Source organism: Hibiscus syriacus, unplaced genomic scaffold (genome assembly GCF_006381635.1).
Source record: "Hibiscus syriacus cultivar Baekdansim isolate YM2019G1 unplaced genomic scaffold, ASM638163v2 tig00112231_pilon, whole genome shotgun sequence".
NCBI lineage: Eukaryota > Viridiplantae > Streptophyta > Magnoliopsida > Malvales > Malvaceae > Hibiscus > Hibiscus syriacus.
In genome coordinates this window covers 1,334,927-1,342,493 of record NW_024063276.1, presented here as the reverse complement: position 1 = coordinate 1,342,493, position 7,567 = coordinate 1,334,927, and the positions used below count along the sequence as shown (strand labels likewise).

At 34.5% G+C, this 7,567-nt stretch overlaps 2 long non-coding RNA genes across 2 annotated transcripts; both read left to right on the top strand.

Moving 5' to 3' along the window:
- The first annotated feature begins 1,809 nt into the window (after positions 1 to 1,809).
- On the top strand, positions 1,810 to 2,212 carry LOC120176255. Its single transcript, XR_005521303.1, has 3 exons — positions 1,810 to 1,897; positions 1,990 to 2,061; positions 2,162 to 2,212. It is a non-coding gene; the product is annotated as an uncharacterized LOC120176255 (long non-coding RNA).
- Positions 2,213 to 2,882: 670 nt separating this feature from the next.
- On the top strand, positions 2,883 to 3,346 carry LOC120176258. Its single transcript, XR_005521304.1, has 3 exons — positions 2,883 to 2,970; positions 3,106 to 3,174; positions 3,272 to 3,346. It is a non-coding gene; the product is annotated as an uncharacterized LOC120176258 (long non-coding RNA).
- Positions 3,347 to 7,567: the final 4,221 nt, after the last annotated feature.

Below are 7,567 nucleotides of genomic sequence, written 5' to 3'. Positions count from 1 at the left end.
GAGATGGAAGCAAAACCAAGTGTCACCAAAGTATAACAAAAACATATATACAGATATACAGTGGTACAAAAATAAGAGTAGTCAGTCCTCCTGATACTAAGTCTGCTAGCCTAAAGGTCTGCTGCTATCTCAAAGGTTTAAAATTTACAGAATGAGCTAAAAAGCCCAGTGTGCTCCTCACGGTGTATAAAAACATACATATAAAATACTTCAGTGAAATCAATATATCAAACACGTTTTAAAAATATGAACACTACCGCCATCCGATCACCAGAATGTATAGATTCCCCAGAATCATACACCTACCTATACACCCGGTAAGGGCCTTATACACATAGCATAAGGAACTACGGTAAGGATTTACCCTGAGCATAAAAGATGAGGAGTCTGCGGTAAGGACTTACCCTGAGCATAAACATGTATGTATTCGAGTGAAAATAGTAGTTTAATCCAGTAAAACATGAAAATATTCCAGACTTAGAAATTATATACAAATACAGAAATCAGAGATAATGTCAGATATGTACAATAAATCAGATATAAGATAAATAGTATTAAGAAAATCGGGTATAGTCTCGTAAAAATATTTATTATCCTCAAATCGGGTATAGTCTCGTAAAAATATTTATTATCCTCATAAATCTAAAACAATTCAGATAGGTAGTTTAAAATAGTAATGTACCACCATCAGGAAACACACATGTACCGGTCTAAGTAATATGATAGGAAAACCTACTATTGAGTCTAACAATCACAATTAGTGGCAGTGTTAGATCCTATGAATCGGAAAATCTATATCAAAATCCTAATATGAATAATAATAATCTCTATTTAAACAATTTACATACACCGACAAGTAACTCTCGAGGAACACGGATCGTGCAGATCTGACGGATGGGAAACACTAGATCTAACTAACCCTCGATCAGGTGAAACACAATTACCTTCATAAAAATATCTTATTGGATCAATTCCATAACCAAATCTCAAATAAATAGGCAAAAATGCTAAAACTACTAAGCATTTTCGGGTTAACGAGCTCGATTTGGGGCTTTCAGGTCAGTATTTGGCAAAATGAATCGCGAAATCGAACTCAGGACGTCGAAAAACATAAAATATGACTTTTCAAAAAATTTGACTTTTTGGTCAAAGTCAACGGTCGAATTGGCCCATTTCCAAGCAGTCCACCAGGTGGTGGACATTCCCCATGCGCAGGGGCAGCGCGTGGGGGCACGTGCGAGGCCGTAGGGGGTCAAATAAATTCAAATAAATTTCCTAATTGCGTTTTAAGGGATTTTGATACTTTTACCGAGCTCGATTCACAACGGTAAACGGCGGGGAGCTCGATTTTGAAACGTCAGAAACTTAATCTTTTCACTCCTTCACACGCCGGTGGCTACTAAGACAAAGTGGACACCGGAGGACTCAGGACGACGCAAGAAACACGATGGTGCGTGAGGTGTCGAAAATAGAGTAACAGTCGGCGACGAATCGACGATCGAAGGTTTCCTTCTATAAGAGAAAATGTTTGAAAAGAGAGAAAATTTAGTTTCCAAGTGGAAACTTTCCAGATTTGGGGTTATATAAGCCCTAAAAAAATGCCAAAATCATGCCATAGGTCATCTAGTTTTTGATAATTTTTGAATTTGGATCCGAATTTAATCAAAATTTTACTTTGGTTCCTGAATTTAATTAAAAATTCAATTTAGTCCTCAGAAAAATTTTAAAAAAAAATTTAGGCCCTAATTTGAGGTGTGACAAAATACCATGTTAATAAGTTTAAAAGACTGTTGCCCTTCATATTCTATTGTTTTGTTGTAGGTTCTGTGCGGATGCCTGCATCTCTTTGCGGCGTTGTAGGGCTCAAACCGACTTTTGGACGCATACCTCATTCAGGGTGCGAAGTTAGTTTATGGAAAATAATTCCATTGAGTCCCATTGGATATAAGATTTAGACAATATATCAACAAATGCATATGTTGTTTTCAGTGTTCTTCCTTTGAACTGGACAGTGGGGATGGTTGGAATACTAGCAGGCACCTTAGAGGATGCATTAGTTGTGTAAGAATTCTCTCAGTTTCTATTACCAATTCATTTCCTTGACTTTTAAATGTTATTTTGGTAGTTCTAGATATTACTTAGATTAGTTTTCTGTTTTCAGCTATGCTGCTATTAGTGGCCAACTTCAATCATGTGAGCACACAACTTTACCCGTAAGTGCCAGCTCTACAAGATAACTCCGATTTTCGGATATTTTTCGCTGTTCTAAATCCTGATCATACTCTTTTAAGAGAAAGTTGATTGTGATACTAAATTCTGAATCTACCAGTCCAAATTACATGTTCCACTGCTGAACTCGGCAAATCCGATATCAGACATCAAGTTTGCAAGATATGGGGAGGTTAGTGGTGTAATGATAGGATCAATTAGTTTAGGTTCAGTTTTATCATCGATTACAGCTTTAGAAGAAGAGATTCCTAATCCTACAATTCTATTTCTGAACCACTATATGTCTCAATTAGTGGTTCAATGACTCTAGCGATGAGATCAGATTATGCTGCTCCAATGCTCTGCACTTGCTTTGCGAGCTCTACGAGTGGAAGGTATTAATATCGGAAAACTAGCATATCTAAAAAGTTATCAACATAACATTATTGACTGCTCGCTAATCTGCATAAGGTTTGTTATTCACAAGACTGTAGAGGTTACTATACCGGAGATAGAGGCGATGAGGCTGGCACATTATCTGACCATCGGCTCTGAATGCACTGCTTCACTTAGTTCTTATCTGAAAAATTTGTATGTTATGTTCTGGAATCAAGCTCAAATTATCTTCTTATGCTCACTCGAATGCTGACAATATACACTATTAAATAGGGATTTTTCAGAATTAGGATGGGATGCAAGAGTAGCACTCAGGGTATACGGTGCTTTTGACAGCAACGAGTATATAAAGGCTCAAAAAATAAGGTAAGTTGTCAATATTTACTTGTTAATTATTTTCTTGAAGTTTTCACTCATTTGTGAAATGCAACCATTTCAAGAATTAAAAGGTGAATATCAATTATGATTTTAGATTCTGCAAACTTGCTATAACATATGCAGGAACCGCCAGATGGAGATTCATAAGAACATATTTGCCAAGGCAGATGTCATAGTTGCTCCGACAACAGGGTAGGCTCTTTTTAACTGCAACATCTTGCATCTTTTTCAGTGACCCTTTTTCTCCAAGAATGTCCAAGAGAGTTTCTTTTTTCTTCTCTTGAAACAGTGTGACTGCATACACAATATTCGACGATGCTTTAAAGAGCGGTGAGCTCGATTACATAAACGGAGGTACGAGTTTTGACAGAATTTTCAGCATGCATTTGTTAAACACTGAAGCTTTTATCAGTAGGATAAGTCAATGAACAGGTGCTACAGCATAATGGAAGTTAACCATTTCGCCACGTTGCGTTTTGCCAATTGGCCTTCAATTCATAGGGAAGCCATGGTCTGAACCAACTTTAATGCACATAGCATTTGCAATGCAGGTAAGCCACCAATTTGAGTTTTTATGTTCATTGCTAGTGAGCTAATACTTGGAACACATTTATGGTTTCAGGACTTGTGCATCTCACATTATAGAAAGCCTAAAGTTTTCTACAATCTACTGAGTAAGAATTGAGTGGGGAGCCACCGTGATCATCTGGAGGCCGGAGGGTAACCCGTCGTTGAGATCACTCCGATTAGTATAGCTTCTTTTTCTTCTTCTCTTGATGAACAACTGACTTGATCACTTAGCATGGAATATTCCAGTACTCGGTATTGCTTAATCATTTGGGAGCGTCTTTGTTGAGATTGATGTGTCAATAATCATTAGAAGCAAAAATTGTGCATAAAGTCAATCATACTTTTAGATTCAGATAATACATATGCATGTATGCATGCATGCATACATACATTACTTCTTTTATGGTTATAATTAGAAAAGCTCTTCTTTTGAAAAGTAGCTAACGCATAATATCTGTGAAGGTGGAGATGGATAGCTAGGATCAGGTGCAACTTTTTTACGCATATTGAATTTAGGATAAATTACTATTTAATCATTAAATTGGAATGAATTATATTACGATTATTGAACAAAAATGTCATCAATTAGGTCTTAACATTTCGTGTTGGTTTCTGTCAAGTTAATTACTGTTAAAAATTATTAATACTTATATGTACTTAAATGAAAAAGATAATATGCTTTAAGTATCTATTTTAACCAAAAAATACTTTAAATACTTATTTTGACGGAAATGATAACTTTATTTATTTATTTTGGTCAAAAAATATTTTAAATACCTAAATAAAAAAGACAATGCACTTTAAATACTTATTTATGATACAAACCAATTAGATATTAATATTTTTGTTAATGTATCACATCATCAGTTTAATTTAACAAGAGCTGACAAAGGAACAAATCGCTATAAATAGATAATATAAAATAGGGTAAATTACATAAATGATCACTAATGTTTGAGTAAGGTTTTTTTATTTTATTGAAGTTTCAAAAGTAACAAATTGACCACTAACGTTCTCGATTTATAACAAATTGATCACTCGCTGTTAACAACCATTGTAAAAGTAATGGAATGTTGACATGGAGCGTTAAACGTTTTGACCATGCAGGAACCTAGGACACCTTTGACTCTTCTTCTTCTTCTTCTTCTTCTTCTTCTTCTTTTTCCTCCTCCTCCATCAACCCTCACTTCAATCAAAATTGAATCTCCTTTGTATCTTCCCTCCAAACTAAATATTCTCTCGACCATAAAACTAAATATTCAAACCATCAACAATAAATCTGCAGCACCTCTTTTTATCCCCAAATTGAAAATCCTAAAATATGGGAAAAATTGTTCAAACCCCTAAATCAAATTCAGTGACCAAATTGTAAAAAATGTAAAAGTTGTAGCCCATCCGATAAATATTAGAATGTTTAAGAACCAACTGTGCGATTTGCCTATTTTTATTAAAACACAAACCCTACCTCCTACATTATAACATCGCGCGGCCGCTCCCTGCAACTAGGATGGCCATGAGTCGGATTTTTGGTCCACCTGACTCGACTCGAGAATAAGGAATCTTTCACCTGAGACCCGATTTAACCCGACTAAAACAAGATTTCACCGACCCGAACCCAACCCAATATATAACTTAAAAGTCCGACCCGACCCGAAATAATAAAAATATAATTTTTATTCAATAAAAATATTATTTTGTTTCAATAAAATAGTGACTTAATTGAAAAAAATAATATAGAGGAGTATTATTATAATTATTTATAAATATATGGTAAAATTATTTTTTTGGTCGGGTCAAATCGGATATTTTTCACCCTAAATCAGAACCCGACCCGACCATCACATTTAAAAAATCTGACCCAATCATCACATTTAAAAAACCCGACCCGAACCTGATTTATTTTATAGAAATCCAACCCAATTGAATCGGGTCGGATCGGAGCCCATCAAGTTCATGTCCTATGCCCACCCCTAGATAGGATCGTTGAGCCCGTTGTCGGTTCCCTCGATCAAATTAAGGATTTATTTAATTGTGTTATTTATCGGTAATTAGTTTATTGGCATTTCGAAGCGAATGACGTGATTTTTGTAGGTGATATCGAACCGAGATCGAATTTATTGTCCCCTCCACCGTTACCCACTAATTTTGAACCTACCCGTGTTACAAGGACTGATCGTGAGTGTTGGCGGAATGTTGATTTTAGATTTAGTTTGACATTGAATTAGATAATTTAATTAATATTAAATTATTCAGTAGGATTTGATTCGGATCGATCCATTGTTCAAGTTGACAGTGAGAAATGTTACAATCATTGTTAGAGTTATTTTGTCGTGGTATATCTCTACCGGATGTTATATTTTGCTTGTGAATTATCTTATTGACTGATATTTTCTCTGTTGATTGCGAGCATGATTGCAATGTGACATTTCTTAACTAATATGTGCTTCGAATAATGTTTTTGTGATATATATTACTATGTCAAATTTCAGAAAATGCTATATGATGTTTATTGAATTATCGTACCCGAAATTTATGCTAGGCATTCAGGCTTTGAAAATTATGAAAATATTTTTACATCTGAATATGTAAATAATAATGTCATGTCATTCTGGGTTGGGTTTGATTGGTGAAGTTCAGTGCATTCACACGACGGGGTGAATGTCACTCCTGATTTAATGGTTTCTACCTTTGTGGCTGAACCCACTCCGGATGGTGTGATTGTAGTTAGAGTGGTTCTAGGAACCTAATCTTCGGATGGTGTGACAGGTATATGAGTGCATTTACATTTGTGTTTCATTTCGGACCATGAATATTATGACTCTGTGAATATTTTTGAATTTTGAACTTGTTTTTTTATTACACTTTAGAGACACACAAAGTTTAATAGCTTGCACCCTTCTGGTTTCTCTTTCAGATTCTTGAGTTTAAGTGAACTGGTAATTGAAGATTTACATCGTTATTTCAGATTTCATTATTAATTCATTTTATGAAATTTACTTAAAATTTTTATTTTAGATTTTATTAGTGTTTTTATTCAGGTACTATTTATTACTCATAATTATTTTGGGTCATTAGACATTTTATTTATTTTGACATTGGACAATGAATTTTGGTTTTGATATTCAGTTTTTTTTAATTATATTATTATTAAATTTATTTCGGATACATCAAATTTTTGAAATCAATATAAGCGAAGGAAAATTTCAATAATATTTTTGGGTTGGATTTTGGGAGACAAGTTAATGGGCCTTCAAATTTTGTTTTTTTCTAGGTCGGATAAAAGGGGTTACAAAATCCAACCTAGTAAAATTAACAAATTAATCTTCAAGTAACTCTTAGCACTGCTTATAATTTGAGGGCCAATATAGAAAATAAAATAAATTTTTGAAGTAATTACAAAAATGATAATAGAAAATAATTCAATAGACAAAAAAACTTTTTTTTTACTCGGCAAAATTTGTCACACCCTAACTTAGGGCCTAAAATTTTGTTAATTTTTTTTCGATAACTAAATTCAAATTTTAACTAAATTCGGAGACCAAAGTGAAATTTTGATTAAATTCAGATCCAAATTCAAAAAATATAAAAAATTAGAGGACCTATAGTGTAATTTTGCCAATTTTATTTTTAGGAAATATATAACTCCAAATCTAGAAAGTATTCTCTTTTGGAAACTCCATTCTCTCTCTCTCTCTCTCCAAGCTTTCATTTTTTAGTAGGAAATCTTTAATCGACGTTTTGTCGCCGACTGTTGTTCCGTTTTCGACACCTCCCACACCATGTTGTTCCTTGCAAAGTCTTGAGTCCACTAGTGTTCATCTTGTCTCCGTTGCCGCCGGCGTATGAGGGGGTGAGGAAGATCAAGTTTCTAACAATGCAAAATTGAGCTCCCGGTCGTTCACCGTTGTGAACCGAGCTCGGTAAATGTCTTAAAACCACTTAAAAAGCATATAGAAAATTTTCCTCTATTTTTTGGACCCCAGATAGACCCGCACACACCCCTATGCACCGTCGC